At 41.7% G+C, this 17655-nt stretch overlaps 1 protein-coding gene and 1 pseudogene across 3 annotated transcripts in view; both read right to left on the bottom strand.

Moving 5' to 3' along the window:
* LOC148016061 (uncharacterized) overlaps positions 1 to 17655 on the bottom strand; it is a 67063-nt gene that overhangs the window by 33736 nt on the left and 15672 nt on the right. The window lies entirely within an intron of this gene.
* LOC148016062 (uncharacterized) lies at positions 7969 to 12762 on the bottom strand (annotated as a pseudogene).

Genomic DNA, 17655 nt, shown 5'->3' with positions numbered 1-17655 from the left:
GGTAATTTCACATCCTCAAATATCCATATTTTATGAGCTTGAGTGTCAGCTATTGCGTTATGCATGGTTATTCGATCAATTTTATAACACGTCCTTGACAAAGGGGACTCTTGTTGCATCTTCTCAAAGGGGACAGTAGGGCAAGGACAAGTTGCATCTTCTCAAAAGTATTGTCAACATTGTCAAAAGGCTGGCCATTATGACGACCAGTGTCAATCTCGAGCAAGAGGCACACAACCAAGATCCAAGAATCAAACCAACACACCCTAGTCGATAGGTAACCCCTAGCAAGGGAAGTAGGGTGTTGAAAAACCCCAACAGGGGCAGTGGCGAGACTAGACCCACACTGCCACCAGTCAATCATCATAGTCGGTGAACTACTCAACTCTAGAGGGTTTGTCTAGCTAGTCTGAAGAGGCCCACATTGTCTCTTTAAAGACATCGGGTGCAAGTCTTGTTCACGTTTGCGAGTTGCCTCCTGATGAGGTGCCTATAGAGGCCCACTCATCACAGTCAAGCACTTCAGCTCCTATTTGGCTTGTGGACAGTGGAGCTACCCATCACATGACTCCTAGAGTGGACATTTTCATTTCCCGAGCCCCTACAGCCGAGAGTGTTGTCCCCCCCCAACTTGGGGTGAACTTCCTGTCCATTCAGCAGCTTCGCCACAGTTGGGCCAAGCAGTTTTCTTTACAATGCCCACAATCGAGGTCCTCAACTCTTAGACTAGTTTGGTGATTACTCGAGGCAAGACACAGCCTAATGGCCTTTATCACATGACGCATTTTCTTACCAAGCCAACTGTCGATGATTCAAAGGCTTCCAAGCTTTGTCCACTACTTGGGAGCCCATAGACTCTAAGAGTCTTTGGCATTTTCACTTAGGATATATGGACTACAACACTCTTTATGAGCTATCATGTTAGCGGATGGTTGAGGGCCTTCCATGCCTAAAACTATCTTGAGAGATTTGCAAAGCCTATCAGCTAGGTAAGCAACATCATACACCCTTTTCTCAACAGTCTTATCACTCATACTGCAGAACCCCTTAGGCTCATTCATGTAGATATTTATGGTCCCACATCCACTGCTGCCTTGAATGGCGCGTTGTATTTCTTTTTTATAGTGGATGATTTCTCTAGATACATGTGGATGTACTTCCTCAAGCGTAAGTCCAATGGGTATTGCTGGTTCATAACCAGACTGGTCGTTGTGTGGGTACTATGAGGAGTGATTCTGGTGGCGAATTTACCTCCCATGAGTTCTGTGAGTTTCTATAGGAGCACAGATTGCAGACAATCTCACCTCCACCAACTTCCCCACACAAAATGGAGTCGTAGAGCATAGAAACTGAGCAGTCCTAAATATGGCACGCTCTATGCTATTTGCAGCAAAGCTTCCTAAGCGCCTTTGGGTCAAGGCTATTAACACTTCAGTGTACATCCTCAACCGATACCCGACTATGGTGGTCCCTATAAAGACTTCGTACGATGCATTTTTTGGCTCTCAGCCTGTTATTTCTCACTTCAGAGTATTCGCTAGTCATGCTTATACGTATACTCTTGATGACAAGATAGAAAAGCTCACCTCTTGAGCTGATTTCTTGATCTTTGTGGGCTATTCTTCCAAAGCAAAAGCCTATCATTTTGTTCAATCCTTGGACGAACAAGGTGATCCTTAGGAGGGTTGCAACCAGCCTATGACTCACATAAAGCGGTAGTTCCTTCAATTAACACCTAGATTTTATATACACACACATAAACAAAGACCTCTCTCCCTTCCTCAACACCAGATTGGCCCCGAAGACCAGCGCTCCTCTCATTATTTCTTTATCAATTAAAAGATAGAAAATTACAAAAATGCTTATGTTCCAAAATACATAACCTGTGAACAGTTGGTTTTCATCTCTTCTAAATAAATCCCAGCTGCATAGGAACAGTACAACATGTCCAGATCAGCATCCCTTACTGTCCAGCATGCAGAATTCACTGTTCTTATTGCCCAGCACACTGTTCTTACTGTTCAGCATGTGCAGAGCATCCCTTACTGTCCAGCATGTGCAGAATTCACTGTTCTTACTGTCCAGCACACTGTTCTTACTGTTCAGCATGTGCAGAGTTCATTGTTCTTCTTCAGCATGAGCAGAGTTCACTGTTCTTATTCAGCATGTGCAGAGTTCACAGTTCTTACGATTCAGCATGTGCAGAGTTCACTTCAATAGAATCAATCTATCATGCAAAGCATTTCTTCTGAGAATAGAGAGAGAGGTGATCAGAGTGAGCAAGCTCTGCCTCCGTGCTTGAGTCAGAGACGTAGAAGTACTCTCCATGGCTGGTTTTCTTGCAGCAATCTACCCTCAGCTCCTCCAAACTTCATTCTCCCATCTGCCCCTTATGCCTATTACGTTTTTTTTAAATGCTCTCTCTCTCTCTCTTTTGGGAATTTGTGCCACATGGCACACATGTAACAATTTTTCCGTTTAAACCTTCCGGTCTAAAATTCTCCATGATCGGTGCAAAATTTGACCTCGGCACAGACCGGAGAATTAATCCTCGTGTAAAAACAAAGACAATGACGCAAACAGATTCTGGGGTCCAAAAATAGTAACTCCCCAAATTTTAGGGATGGTGATCCCTGTATTCCTCAAGTTGTTCTATGCAACTTTTATCATTGCAACCACATCAAAAGTGTAATGTGACTCAGTTACAGTGACTTTTATTCCGTGAGCATTCTCACATGTGCATCTTTTATCTTGGCCAGGCTCATTGTCCTACACCATCTCTAGTGGCTAAGCACACAGTCCCAAACCACTGGCATTCTATTCTTCAGTGCCCATTCAATATGGAACTGGTCCTAAGGCTCAAACAAACCATTAGTCCAATTTGTCCCAATGGTTGCCTCTTCTGGCCATGCAAAGATACCGCTTATTCCAAGAGAACTCTGGGGGTAAAAAGCAACAGCAACAAAAGAAAAGAAAAATAAAATATTTATATAAGTAAATAGGAAAAGCAACTATAAAAAGTATCACCACTTGGTGACATACCCCCTCTTGAAAGAAGCAAGCGACCTCGATTGCATACAACACATTCAAACGGATGACACAGGACGATAACAAGATTCTCCATGTTATTAGTGCCATCACATGTATCACTTGCTAACAGATGACACGGGGCGATGATAGGAGTTTTCCCCACTACCATTTGTGTCATTGCAAGTTCAAGTCTCACATAGATGAAGGATTACATCCTGTATCCAACTATGATTATTAGAAGCCTTTCTAATATACATGTTTTCGAACGCAACACAGGGCGATAGAACGTATGCGCGAACTATTAGTGTCACAACATGCATATTCATTCAACTGAAGTGTAACAAATACAACTTCAAAGCACTGAGATTTCATTCAATGATACACATGTTAATGCTAAATGTAAGCCATACATTATGCATTATTCAATGAGAAACAATATTCAACTATACAATAGAGAATGTACATTGCTTCAAAAAGCATTCTAAGTCACTATGGATTCCAGTAAGAAAGCTTCTCGGTAAAGTTGCAATAACTGAGGCGAATCTGCCAATTCAGCCTCTTCCATTCATTTGGCATCCATTGGTGAATAGTTCTTGAACTTCACCGAAAATCTTCTTATAACTCTACCTTTCACTTTCCTATCCTTATGTGCCAGGATCTCCTTAGGAACTAGAATCTCATCTAATTCCTCTACTTCACGCTATTCCTCTTGAACCAAATCTTCTGGCAGTTCACCAATAAAAGGCCTCAATAGGCTCACATGGAATGCATTATGAATTTTCCAATTCTCTGGCAATTTCAACCTCTATGCTACGTCATTGATCTTCTTTGAGACTTGAAAAGGGCCATAATAATGCATACTCAACTTTGGAAACAAACGTTCCTTGCCCTTCTATTTTCTCAAATGTGCCTTTTCAAAACGCAATAAGACCCAATCATCCTTTTTGAACAAGAGCTCCCGACGATGACTATCAGCAGCTCTTTTCTATTTAGCTTGTGACTTTTCTAGAGCATACTTGACCTTTTTATATGCTTCTTCCCAATCTTTTACATAACGATCTGCTTCAAAGATGTTATCTTTTGTCTGCAAAATGGGAGGCAATTTCTTTCCACCTTCCACAATCTCAAAAGGTGCTTTGCCAGTAGATGAGTACACTGTATTATTGTATGCATACTCAACCAATGGCAAGTAGTGTTCTCAAGAAGTCTTATGATCTGAAACATAACACTTCAATAAATCTAAAACAGTCGAATTTGCTTCTTCAAACTGTCCATCAGTTTGTGGATGGAAAGAAGATGAAAATTTCAGCGTAGTGCCCATGTTTTCAAACAATGCTTTCCAAAACAAGCTAGTCATCCTTGGGTCTCTATCATTGACAATTGACCGTGGCATTCCATGGTACTTGAAGATATTTTGCATAAATATTTTTACCATGTGTTCTGACTTAACCTTTTTCCTTACAGGAATGAAATGTGCCTGTTTGCTGAATCTGCAAATGATAGTCTAGATTCCATCATTCCCTGAAGAAGTTCTTGGAAGATCAAAAATGAAATCCATGGCAATACTTTCCCATGGCCTTTCGGGAATAGGCAGTGGTTGCAATAACCCCGATGCCTTCTGTCTATCAAATTTGACCTTTTTGACATACAAGGCAATATTTGACATATGCATCAATATTAGATCTCAAGGCTGGCCAATAGAAGAAATTCTCTACCGCTTTGACTGTAGCATTAATACCACCATGTCCTGCATACGGTGGAGCATGACTTTCTAATAAAACTTTTAGCCTTAATTGTTTTGTAACGCATAGTCTTCCATGCATCGCGATAAAGCCTTCTTTGAACACATAATGATCATGATGTTGGCCATTGATCAACTGTTCATAGATTTCAGAGAAATCTTCATCATCAACATACTGCTCTTTCATATCATCCAATTCATGGTGATAAGGAATTGAAACAACTGACACCTATGGTTTGCGAGATAAAGCATCTGCAACTACATTCTTCTTGCCTTCCACATGCACTATCTGAAAATGAAACATAGATAGGAAATTTGCCCAACACGTGTTTCTCTGACAATTTAGCCTGTGTGAGAAAGTATCTAAGTGTTTGATGATCCGTTTGCACTACAAAATCAGCACCAAGCAAATAGTGCTTCCAACTAGAGATTGCATGGATCACAGCCAATAATTCTTTCTCATAAATTTGGTAAGTCCTTTCAACGACAAAAAGTACTCTACTCTCGTATGCCACAACTCGGCCATTCTACATTAATATAGCACCAATGTTGTTTCCACATGCATCACACTGCACTACAAATGGCTTAGACAGATCTGGCAAAATAAGTAATGAATCTATAGTCATTTTCCCCTTCAAACATCTAAATGCTGATTTCTCTTTGTCAGTTTATTGCCATTTGACATCCTTCTTTTCAAGCATATGTAAAGGAGAAGCAAGCTCTACAAAGTGTCTTACAAATCTTCTGTAGTAAGAGCATACGCCAAGAAAACTGCGGACATCATGGACAGTTTTCAAGTCTCGCCAAGAGACAATTGCTTCTATCTTTGCAGGATCCATCTTCACACCATCTTTGGAAACTATGTGCCCAAGGAAGTGAAGCTCTTCCAAAAAGAATTCACGCTTCTTACCATTAATGAGCAATTTGTTACACTTAAGCTCATTAAAGACTGCAACTAGGTGTTTTCTATGCTCCTCTTCAATCTTTTTAAAAAAATCATATCATCAAAGAATGTGCCAACGAAACTTCGATAAGGGCAGAAAATTCTATCCATCATCCTGTTAAACGTAGCAGGAGCATTGGTCAATCCAAACGACATGACTAAAAATTCATAGAGACCAAATGTCATTCCAAAAGCAATCTTATGGATATCCTCTGGCCTGATTCTGATCTGATGGTATCCACTTTTTAAATCTATCCTACTAAACATTCCTGCTCCCTGTAATCGATCAAGAATGTCATCTATCCTCGGAATCGGAAACCTATTCTTGATCGTGTTCTTATTCAAGGCTCTGTAGTCAATACACATTCGCCAAGAGTCGTCCTTTTTTTGAACTAGCAACATAGGTGAACAAAACAGAGAGCTACTCGGCTGAATTAGTCCCTTCTCTAAAAGCTCATTAACCTGTGTCATAATCTCTTTCTGTTGTGCTGCATTGACCCTATGAAACCAGCCTTCCTTCTCGAATAGGGTGGTTTAACCTGATTAAGCACTTAATTACAGCTATTGACAAATGAACATAAACTGAAATGCTCACTTTACCTTCATAAACTTGGACAGTGGACACTCTGTTGGCCCCAAAACTGGCGCCCCTTTCGGTATTTCTTTAATTTCAATTGCTGATGGATAAATTACAAGCTGAGATTTCACAACCTCTTTGGCTGATCAAAAGCCCCTTGCTGTTCCAATAATCAGCAAAGCATTCGGGCAAATTGCCCCTTGATTTTCACCCAAGACTTGCTCTAATGGAACCCCAACTGGTCAAATGCTACCCCAAATTCACAACAGATGGGCTGGCAACTGAAATCCTCACAATTCCACGAATTTCCGGTGCTGATTTCAGTGTACAATGCCTTTGACTGATGGCATGGGTCCCAAGGTGTCTGCTAAACCCTAATTACTGTTGTAATTTAGGGTTTACAGCAGTAAACTCTATGCTGTCCACCAAATTTGGTTGTACTCTGCTACCCATGACTGAGAATTGCTAAGAATACTTGAGCATAGACTGGAGGAGATGAGAGAATGCTAGAGAAAGAGAGAAAATCAGCTGAAATGTATCTTCTAATTCATAGTTCTGATGACAAATTTGATGGCACAAACAGTTTCAAAAGGGGGGTAAAACACCAACTCCGCTGGCGAGCCCTCCTCTGCTACTGCCGCCTCTCTTGAGGCGGAAGAGAAAACCTGCTGCCCCCTGTCCTGTCGCGGCGCGCGATCAGTCGTCGTCGCCTCTCAGAGCCAAATCTAATCACCTCCTCCCCCTCCACCAAGCTCCGAATGGCTGCCATTCAGCTTCCACCACCCTCCCAACAACCTTCTCCCTAGTTGCATAGGAAAGTTTTGCTAAGTGGCAGCCTTTCTAATGCATTTTCAGCCATTAAATTAATTTTTTAGAATTAATTAGTTCTGAAAATTAATTTCAGCCCTTTTGACCCTGCCCAAAATTAAACATGCCCATTTGGAATGAAATTGGCTAGGCCATTTGCAACTTGGAGTAGTTCCCAACCTCTGTTGATCCTTAGACTAGCATTAATTAATTAATTAATGCTAGTCCCTAGTGTCACCACTGACACTTAATGGCTAAACAATTGTCCTAGGGTCCAACCTGGCACCAACTGACACCAAAACCCAGTTGGCATAACTTAACACAACTTTTGCCTTTAACACCCACTGCATTCTCGGGGTCCTTGGCCCGTTCCCATGAAATAACTGCCATGTGCATCACATGTGCTAAACAACCTTGCACATTTGATTAGTAACTTAATCAAATGTTACTAGCAAGATTAAAGCATCTCAAAATTTCACGTCCCCGTGACAGACCTCCCCCTTGAAAACCTTGCAATCGTCCTCAATTGCACTGCATTGGGCCAAAGCAAAAGTATATTGCATTGGAATTTCAATTTGGCATGACAGTCACCACAACATTGGCCACTGTTGTCAAACCATTGCATATGCGCAAAACTTATTGAAAATTTCCAGCCAGCAAAACATAATAGAAAACTGAAAAATAGTCCAAAACTGTTGCTAGAAACCATTGGATGCATCCATAACTCATGTTTCTCAACCGGTCTAACTTCAAAACCACAGTAAAGCATATTCTCAGCATAAACCATGGCTGAAACTTTCAATGACATTCGTTTACATGCGGCTATCCATGGAATCAGCTGTAAACCATTAAAAACTGAGCATGACCTGATCATAAACTGATCATGGACTGATATGAGAACTGATCACAAATGGCTGCAAATGTGACTCCAAACTGATCACAAGCTGATGGTAAAAAACAAACTGATCAGAAACTGATGCAAAAGCTGATGCAAAACTGATCCCAAAGTGATCATAAACGGTTCTCAAACTGATCAAAAACTGAGCTGAAACTAATCAGAAATTGATCTCAGAATTGAGGCAAAAACTCATGCCAAACTGGTCCAAAACTCATGCATAAGTATAGTCTCAGAGCCGCGGTGACAACCATACTCATATACATGTATCTCACAGTGACTAGTACACCGAGTAGTGACCTCATGGCAGACATACTGTCAGCACAGTACCTTGGATGCATGCTGAATACATTCGAGATCCACTACATACGAGAGCTATCCAAAACCGGTGGAGTGGAAGTGCTACCTCCCCCTTGAGCATCAGGCAATGCTCCGAACGCCCGCTCTGCTGAACCTAAGTAAGCCCGATCCAAAGTCGGCTCTAACTGAAAGGCATCGAGATAAAGTTGCAACAACTGAGAATGGTCTGCCAAGTCATCCTCTTCCATCCATTTTGCATCCATTGGTAAATAATTTTGAAACTTCACCAAATATCTTCTGGAAACTTTACCTTTGACCTTCCTTTCCTTATGTGCCAAAATCTGCTCGGGTACCAAAATCTCATCTAGTTCCTCAACTTCTAGCTGAATTTCAGCAGATACATCTTCTGGCACATCACCACGAAAAGGTCTCAACAAACTGACATGAAAGGCATTGTGTATCCACCAATGTGGAGGTAATTTCAGCCGATATGCAATATCGCCGACCTTTTCCAACACTTGAAAGGGGCCATAGTATCTCATGCTTAACTTCGGATACAACCTTTCTAGCCAATGCTACCATACATAGGGTTTTGCACATTTCCAACCATATTTGAAAACAATGGGCCTTGCACACCATGCATTGGCTGCTGCATACCATAGGAATTTGTGCCATGCATTCCCGTATGCGGCCCTTGGCCAACCATTGCATGAAAAATCGTGCTACCACCAAAGTATCTTGGCTGCCCCATCATAGCATGCATGCCCAGCTATCCAAAATCCATTGGATTGGCACTTCCATAATGGCCTTGCATTTGTATTCCTTGCCCCATAGGTACCAACTCTTTAGCTTCATTGGCCTCTTTAGGAGCTTCAAGTGAAGGATTTGGCACTACCTTCGGTGCATCTTGCTGTCCTGAAGGTGTAGAAATTGACTTCTTCTTCTTGCCCTTGTTGTCCTCCTTCGGAGCATTCAAAAATCAGGTGAACTGAGGATCCTTTGCCAATTCAGAAAAGAGATTTGCTATCGTCCTCATCCGATTCTTGAACTGGTCATCAAATTCCTCTTCACTTTGCTGGTCATCTACCTCATGACAGCTTGAAGGCCCTGCATCTTGCCCAATAGCAACATTTTCAGTTTGTTGTCCATCATGAGAGCCTTGTCCAAGATTAGGCATTGCATTTTCTTCATTCCCATGAGAACATCCATACTGAGAGGCATCATCACTGCTTGATTCCATCTCACTATATGAAGACATGTTGCTATAATTTCTCAATTGAGCACAAAAATCAGCACTAGCACAGCTTTGGCTTGCAATCAGGTGCCTCGGGCTCACCAAATAAAGAGATTGAGTGATTATCCTGGCAATGGAACCATGAAACCAGCCTTCCTTCTCGAATAGGGTGGTTTAACCTGATTAAGCACTTAATTACAACTATTAGCAAATGAACATAAACTGAAATGCTAACTTTACCTTCATAAACTTGGACAGTGGACACCCTATTGGCCCCAAAACTAGCGCCTCTTTCGGTATTTCCTTAATTTCAATTGTTGATGGATAAATTACCAGCCAAGATTTCACAATCTCCTTGGCTGATTCAAAAGCCCCTTGCTATTCCAATAATCAGCAAAGCATTCGGGCAAATTGCCCCTTGATTTTCACCCAGGACTTGCCCTAATGGAACCCCAACTAGTCAAATGGTGCCCCAAATTCACAATAGATGGGCTAGCATCTGAAATCCTCACAATTCCACGAATTTCCGGTGCTGATTTCAGTGTACAATGCCTTTGACTGATGGCATGGGTCCCAAGGTGGTTGCTAAACCCTAATTACTGCTGCAATTTAGGGTTTACAGCAGTAAACTCTCTGCTGTCCACCAAATTTGGTTGTACTCTGCTACCCATGGCTGAGAATTGCTGAGAATACTTGAGCATAGACTGGAGGAGATGAGAGAATGCTATAGAAAGAGAGAAAATCAGCTGAAATGTATCTTCTAATTCATAGTTCTGATGGCAAATCTGATGGCACAAACAGTTTCAAAAGGGAGGTAAAACACCAACTCCGCTGGCGAGCCCTCCTCTACTCTACTGCCGCCTCTCTTGAGGCGGAAGAGAAAACCTGCTGCCCCCTGTCTTGTCACGGCACGCGATCATTCATCGCCGCCTCTCAGAGCCAAGTCTGATTACCTCCTCCCCCTCCACCAAGCTCCGAATGGCTACCATTCAGCTTCCACCACCCTCCAACAGCCTTCTCCCTAGTTGCATGGGAAATTTTTGCCAAGTGGCAGACTTCCTAATGCATTTTCAGCCATTAAATTAATTTTTCAGAATTAATTAATTCTGAAAATTAATTTCAGCCCTTTTGACCCTGCCTAAAATTAAACATACCTATCTGGAATGAAATTGGCTAGGCCATTTGCAACTTGGAGTGGTTCCCAACCTCTGTTGATCCTTAGACTAGCATTAATTAATTAATTAATGCTAGTCCCTAGTGTCACCACTAACACTTAATGGCCAAACAATTGTCCTAGGGTCCAACCTGGCACCAACTGACCACCAAAACCCAGTTGGCATAACTTAACACAACTTTTGCCTTTAACACCCACTACATCCTTGGGGTCCTTGGCCCGTTCCCATGAAATAGCTACCATGTGCATCACATGTGCTAAACAACCTTGCACATTTGATTAGTAACTTAATCAAATGTTACTGGCAAGATTAAAGCATCTCAAAATTTCATGTCCCCGTGACACCCTGTATAGTGGCCTATTGGGCGGACTAATCCCTGGAATAAGATCTATAGTATGATCTTCAGGCCTCTCAGGGGGTAACTCTCTTGGTAACGAATCTGAGAAACAGTCACTGAATTTATCCAAGAAAGCCCTTCTACTTTCATCTAGTACAGACACATTAATGTCAACTTCATTAGCTTGCTTTGCAAAAACCAAGTGCGCAGAAATATGATTTTTCATTATAGAAGTAATTGCAAAAGCAGAAACAACTGGGATAGACTCTCCTTTGAGCTTCACATCTAACACATGAGTCTTGCTCCTATGTACAAGAGTAATCGTTCTATTGTAAGTATCCAAGATAGCATGCTTCCTGTGGCACCATGGGATACCCAACAAAATATCACAGCCCTCTAAAGGCATAATTTGGAACTCCTCTATGTCCACATAGCTCTGAATATGCATACAAAGTTTGCCAAGAATAGGGGTGACAAGTTCAGTATGCCCTGGGCATGCCAAATCAGCCTATCCAACTGGTCCCATTTCCTCGGGACGTATACCCAATTTAGCTGCCAATGCTGGTGAGATAAAGTTTGCACGAGCTCCAGGATCAAATAAAATAAGCACTGTGGAATCTTTGATCTTTCCCCAAGCTCTGCACAATTCTGTAGCATCATCAACTGATTGATCTCCCACCATATCAAGCACTAAGCTAATGCTAGGTTTCTTTTTACTTGGCGCATCATTATCCTCCGCATCTTTAGAAAATTGCTATGGGCACTTAGAAGCAATATGGCCTTTCTGTTCACAAATAAAGCATTTTCCAGCCATCATTAGAGCCTTTCTTTCTTCAAATGATTTGCCAAAAAGTGGCCTCTTTTGTCCTTTATCCTGTTTAAAAGAAGTTTGAGGTTGTTGCTGAAATCTTTTCTTCCAAAAAGACTTCTTTGTAAAACCGGTCCTTTCTGGAAATTGCTTCTTCTTCTTGCCAGGATCCTGCTTAAACTGAGAATCCTTCTTTTCAGTGCCTTTAAAGCTGTCAGCTTTTCCTTTCAACAATGCATTTGCCACACCAGCATTTTCAATTAACTGTACCATATTTGTAACCCTAGTCTTGATACAATAATCCCTGATGGCTTCAAGCAAACCGCAACAGTACTTTTCAATTTGTTCTGATAGAGGCACTATCCTGTAAGAACTCAGGGGCAAAAGTGCTTCCCAAAATTTCTTATTGTACTCTTCTAAATCCGTACAATTTGCCGCGTCCAATTTATGCCATGCAATCATGACATCTACTTCAAACGTGTTAGTTAACCATGAGGCTGCAAACAACTGTTTGAAATGAACCCAAGTGGCAGGTGCATATCCTTGCATCAACAATATGTTCCACCACTGCAAAGCATTACCTTTCAAAGAAGTTGCAACCTTCCGCACCTTAGAAGTCTCGGTAAAATTCCCTCCTATGTAAGCTGCATCAAACTGTTGTATAAATGTCAAAGCTTTCAGCTTATCTTGCATACCACTGAAGGTTTCAAACTTTATTGCCTGACCACCCTCTTTATAGTCTTTAGGCTTTGCACTTTTTGGTGTCAAGTTGTCATAGACAGGTGGCTATAAAAAGGGAAGTCCCTTAGATGCATTATGAGCATTCATTTCACTTGTCTTAGCTGCCATATGCCCACTAGGCTGAGAAAAACCAGCGGCTGCATTTTGTACTCCAGGCATCAAATAAGGACTCTGTAGAGTCTGATAACCGCGCTGTAGACCAATATTAGTATAAAATGGGTTCATTGCCTCAATAGGCATTATTCCTGGTGTCCCTGATAACCCGTGGGTAATCCAGCCATTGCTTGAAAAATTGACCCACCACCAAAGTAACCAAGATAAGTAGCAAACTAAGGAGGAATAGTCTGTTGTGCCACTTGTGCATAACTGCCTTGACCATTCACTCCCTGATCCTGTGCTTGTGCTTCTTGTTGCACTGGACCTGTCTCCATGTTTGGTGTCTTTTCCACATGCTCACGCACATTAGAGGTTTGCCTTTTTGAGCGTTCCATGGTATGATGTGATGACTCAGCCTGAGAATCCTCATTATGTGACTTCAAAAATTTTTGCATCCGAGGATTCTTTACCAGTTGTTGGAAAGAGCCAACCATACTGAGCAGTTGTGCCATAAACAAGTCCTCCTGTTCTTGCTCCTCATCATGTGGTTCAATCTCGGTTCTAGAAGGTACTGACACCTATGCACCAATACTCTCTCTTCGGTGTCTATGAGCAAAAGAAGAACTCTCTTCTTCATGGGGGAGTTTTTCTTTGCCTTTATCCATGTATGCAATCTCTCTAGTCCTGTAATCTCTGTAAAATCTGTATGTATGGCCTTTTCACCCAAAACTGTCCGAGCTTAAATTCTTACAGAAAAGAATTCAAATCCCGGGGATGGAACCATACAACCAGTCTATGAATCACATAAAGCGGTAGTTCCTTCAATTTAACACCTGGACTTTACATACACACATAAACAGAGACCTCTCTCCCTCACTCAACACCAGATTGGCCCCAAAGACCGGCGCCCCTCTCGTTATTTCTTTATCAATTAAAATATAGAAATTTACAAAAATGAAAATGTTCCAAAATACATAACCTGTGAACAGTCGGTTTTCATCTCTTCTAAATAAATCCCAACTGCATAGGAGCAGTACAGCATGTCTAGATCAACATCCCTTACTGTCCAGCATGTGCAGAATTCACTGTTCTTACTGTCCAGTACACTGTTCTTACTATTCAGCATGTGCAGAGCATCCCTTACTGTCCAACATGTGCAGAATTCACTGTTCTTACTGTTCAGCATGTGCAGAGTTCACTGTTCTTCTTCAGCATGAGCAGAGTTCACTATTCTTATTCAGCATGTGCAAAGTTCACTTCAATGGAATCAATCCATCATGCAAAGCATTTCTTCTAAGAATAGAGAGAGAGAGGTGATCAGAGGGAGCAAGCGCTGCCTCTGTGCTTGAGTCAGAGACATAGAAGTACTCTCCATGGCTGGTTTTCTTGCAGCAATCTGCCCTCAGCTCCTCCAAACTTCATTCTCCCATCTACCCCTTATGCCTATTACGTTTTTTTTTAATGCTCTCTCTCTTGGGAATTTGTGCCACATGGCATACATGTAACAATTTTCCTGTTTAAACCTTCCGGTCTAAAATTCTCCATGATCGGTGCAAAATTTGACCTCGGCACAGACCGAAGAATTAATCCTCATGTAAAAACAAAGACAATGACGCAAACAGATTCTGGGGTCCAAAAATAGTAACTCCCTAAATTTTAGGGATGGTGACCCCTGCATTCCTCAAGTTGTTCTATGCAACTTTTATCATTGCAACCACATCAAAAGTGTAATGTGGCTCAGTTACAGTGACTTTTATTTCGTAAGCATTCTCACATATGCATCTTCTATCTTGGCTAGGCTCATTGTCCTGCACCATCTCCAGTGGCTAAGCACACAGTCCCAAACCACTGGCATTCTATTCTTCATTGCCCATTCAATATGGAACTGGTCCTAAGGCTCAAACAAACCATTAGTCCAATTTGTCCCAATGGCTGTCTCTTCTGGCCATGCAAAGATCCCGCTTATTCCAAGAGAACTCTGGGGATAAAAAGCAACAGCAACAAAAGAAAAGAAAAATAAAATATTTACATAAGTAAATAGAAAAAGCGACTGTAAAAAGTATCACCACCTAGTAACAAGGGTTGTCGTCTTTGATGAGAGGAACATAGTGCAATCCTTTGCACTCAACTCTTCGTCCTTATCTCCACTCACATCATTTGAGATCATGCCTACTAACCCAGGTCTATTGTCCGCTCCTGACCTTCCAGCAGATACTTCAGCCCCAGGCCTTCTCCACAAGACCCGTTACCTCGTTGGTGCCAACAACCCATGCAAGATTCAGGGATCCTTCCACCGATTTACACTCTAGAGGGCCCTAGAAGGTCTGCTCGGCTCGCCCCTCAAGCTTCATATGCATCAATGTTTATAGCTAATTACATTGCATATTTTGAGCTTGAGAACTGGCAAAAGGCTCTCCAAAATCCTCTGTGACATGAGGCCATGGAGAAGAGACTAAATAGTATTGATTGAAATGGGACTTGGACATTGGTGGATTGTACTCGCGATCATCAAGACAAAGTAGATTTTTAGGACTAAGCTAAAGGCTGATGGTACTTTAGGCAAATACAACGCTCCCCTTATAATGTAAGGTTTCAGACAAAAATGCAGCATTGCCCATGAAGAAACCTTTACACCTAGCGCTCGATTGACATCATTTCATATGTTGGTTACGCTCGCCACTCACCTGGTTGGCCAATCTATCAAATGGATGTCAAAAGTGCCTTTCTAAATGGTTATTTGGAGGAGGAAGTCTATATGGAGCAGCTTCCCGACTTCTCTTTTGCTGATCAAACTAATAAGGTCTTTTGCTTGCGGAAAGCTCTTTATGGGTTGAAGGAAGCGCTGAGATCTTGGTACCACAGGATGGACGAGTTCTTATAGACTCATGGACACCATTCTACCCCCTATGATCTAAATCCATATGTGTGCACCTCTAGCAGGGGGGTCAACTATATCCTACTATATGTTGATGACATATTACTCATTGGCTCCAATTTTGCAGCTTGCAAAAATTAAGGCACAGCTTTGCGCTACATTCGAGATGACTGAATCAGGTTTGTTGTCTTAATTCTTGGGGATGGAGATTGTTAGATCTAAGGGAAGTGTCTTTCTGTCATTGCACAAGTACGCCCTATAACTGGTGGATTAGTATTGCACTGTTCAGACATGGCCAATGGCCACACCTCTAGATTCCATTGTCCATCTGCACAGGGATACCTCAAGTCATCCTTTCAATGCTCATACCTATCGTTTTGTTGTAGGAAAATTACTCTAGTTGATCATACTAGGCCACATCTTGCATTCTCTATTAGTTTGCTTAGTCAATATTTTAATGCACCTAGAATGTCTCATTGGATTGTTTATCTTCATGTGTTAAGATATTTAAGATGTACCTATAATTATGGACTAACTTATAGTCATGGTTTATGATTGCAAGGGTATACTGATTTTGATTGGGTGGGAGATCGTGACACCTAGCGATCCCATGGAGACTACCTCTATACCTTGGGTATGGCACCCATCTCTTAGGCTAGCCCTAAGCGAAAGACGGTGGTGGCTTCCATGGCTGAGGTAGTGTATCGAGCTCTCTTCAATTGTATTACGGAGGTCATTTATCTGAGGAACTTGCTAGCCACACTTCAATTCCCTTGTGAGCCACTTACAGTTGTCTATTGTTACAACCAGAGTGTCATTGCCCTTGCGAGAAATCCCATTATCACCCCTCAAATACGGCACACAGCGGTTCATTTCCACTTCACCAGAGAGCAAACTGAGCTAGGTACCATACCCCTAGAGTTTGTACGGTCCAATGACAATTTTGCATATATTTTGACCAAGGCGGTCAACCAACCTGTTTTACAATATCTTCTACTATGGATCTGCTTGGATACACCCTCCTCTACTTCTTCAGATTAACAGGGAGAGGGTACTTCCATTTTACTTCTCCTTCCAATTTGAGAGGAGACAATTTCCTTCTCTTGATAGTGACAATGATTATGCTTACAGTGTATCTCTTTCAAACATTTATTACTTTGTATTATACATTATGGACATTTATAACTTCATCCGCACTATCAGAATGACATGATTGTAAAAGAGCACTTGGGCAAGTGAACAATTCCCCTGCAAGGACACTATCTAAGTAGTGTCATTGCATTGCATTTTGCATGAGCATGAATACTTGCATCTTTCTTTGCATTATCCCATGCATTGACATTCTATTCATGTAAACATGCATCTGTGCACATTTATCTTTTTTAGTCACCCTTGAAGTGGTTAACTCCAGATCCACCATACTCATGGCATTGCACATGGTAGTATCCAAAGGCAATTTTTTCCTATGCTTGCATGCTCACTTAGCTTGTCTTGCTTGCTTATTCGTCGGTTTTCTCTCTCTCCACATATACACTCTATATGATTGGCACACACACACACACAGAAGAATCCCTATTCACTTACCCTAGTAGTATGTGGGATTATTTTGATTGTTTTAAGAAGGTAGTGGGCTATCCATCCTCCTTTTCCTGTACTTCGAAGCACAATGACTCAATGGGATGAACATTGATTTGAAACTCTCATTTAATGCTAAATCTTGTGAACAAACTCAAACTACACCCTCAAAAACCCAATTAAAAAAAGCCCATTATTGATTCCATCCGCCGTTGTAGCACTTGGTAGGCCCTGTTGGCTGTAAAGACCCTTTACACTCTCCCGTGTATACATTCTTTTATTCTTTGTGTGTACCACACCAGTACACACCTATCCGTCGACTCACTCTCACTCTATCTCACTGTTCAACACTGTTCAGTTCTCGATCATTGAGCACCTCGATTAATGTGCCTGCTCTCCGATCTCTCTTTATCTACTTCCTTTTCAACTCTACAAACTGGTATCAGAGCCAATGGTTCACGCCAGCTAACAGTGCAGTCATGACCATTGTGACTAGGCGTAACAGTTTGGCGAGCTGTTGA

The sequence above is a fragment of the Lygodium microphyllum genome, chromosome 23 (genome assembly GCF_053477565.2).
Source record: "Lygodium microphyllum isolate KBCC chromosome 23, Lygodium_microphyllum_v1.1.10, whole genome shotgun sequence".
NCBI classification, from domain to species: domain Eukaryota; kingdom Viridiplantae; phylum Streptophyta; class Polypodiopsida; order Schizaeales; family Lygodiaceae; genus Lygodium; species Lygodium microphyllum.
This window is presented reverse-complemented; position numbering and strand designations above follow the sequence as displayed.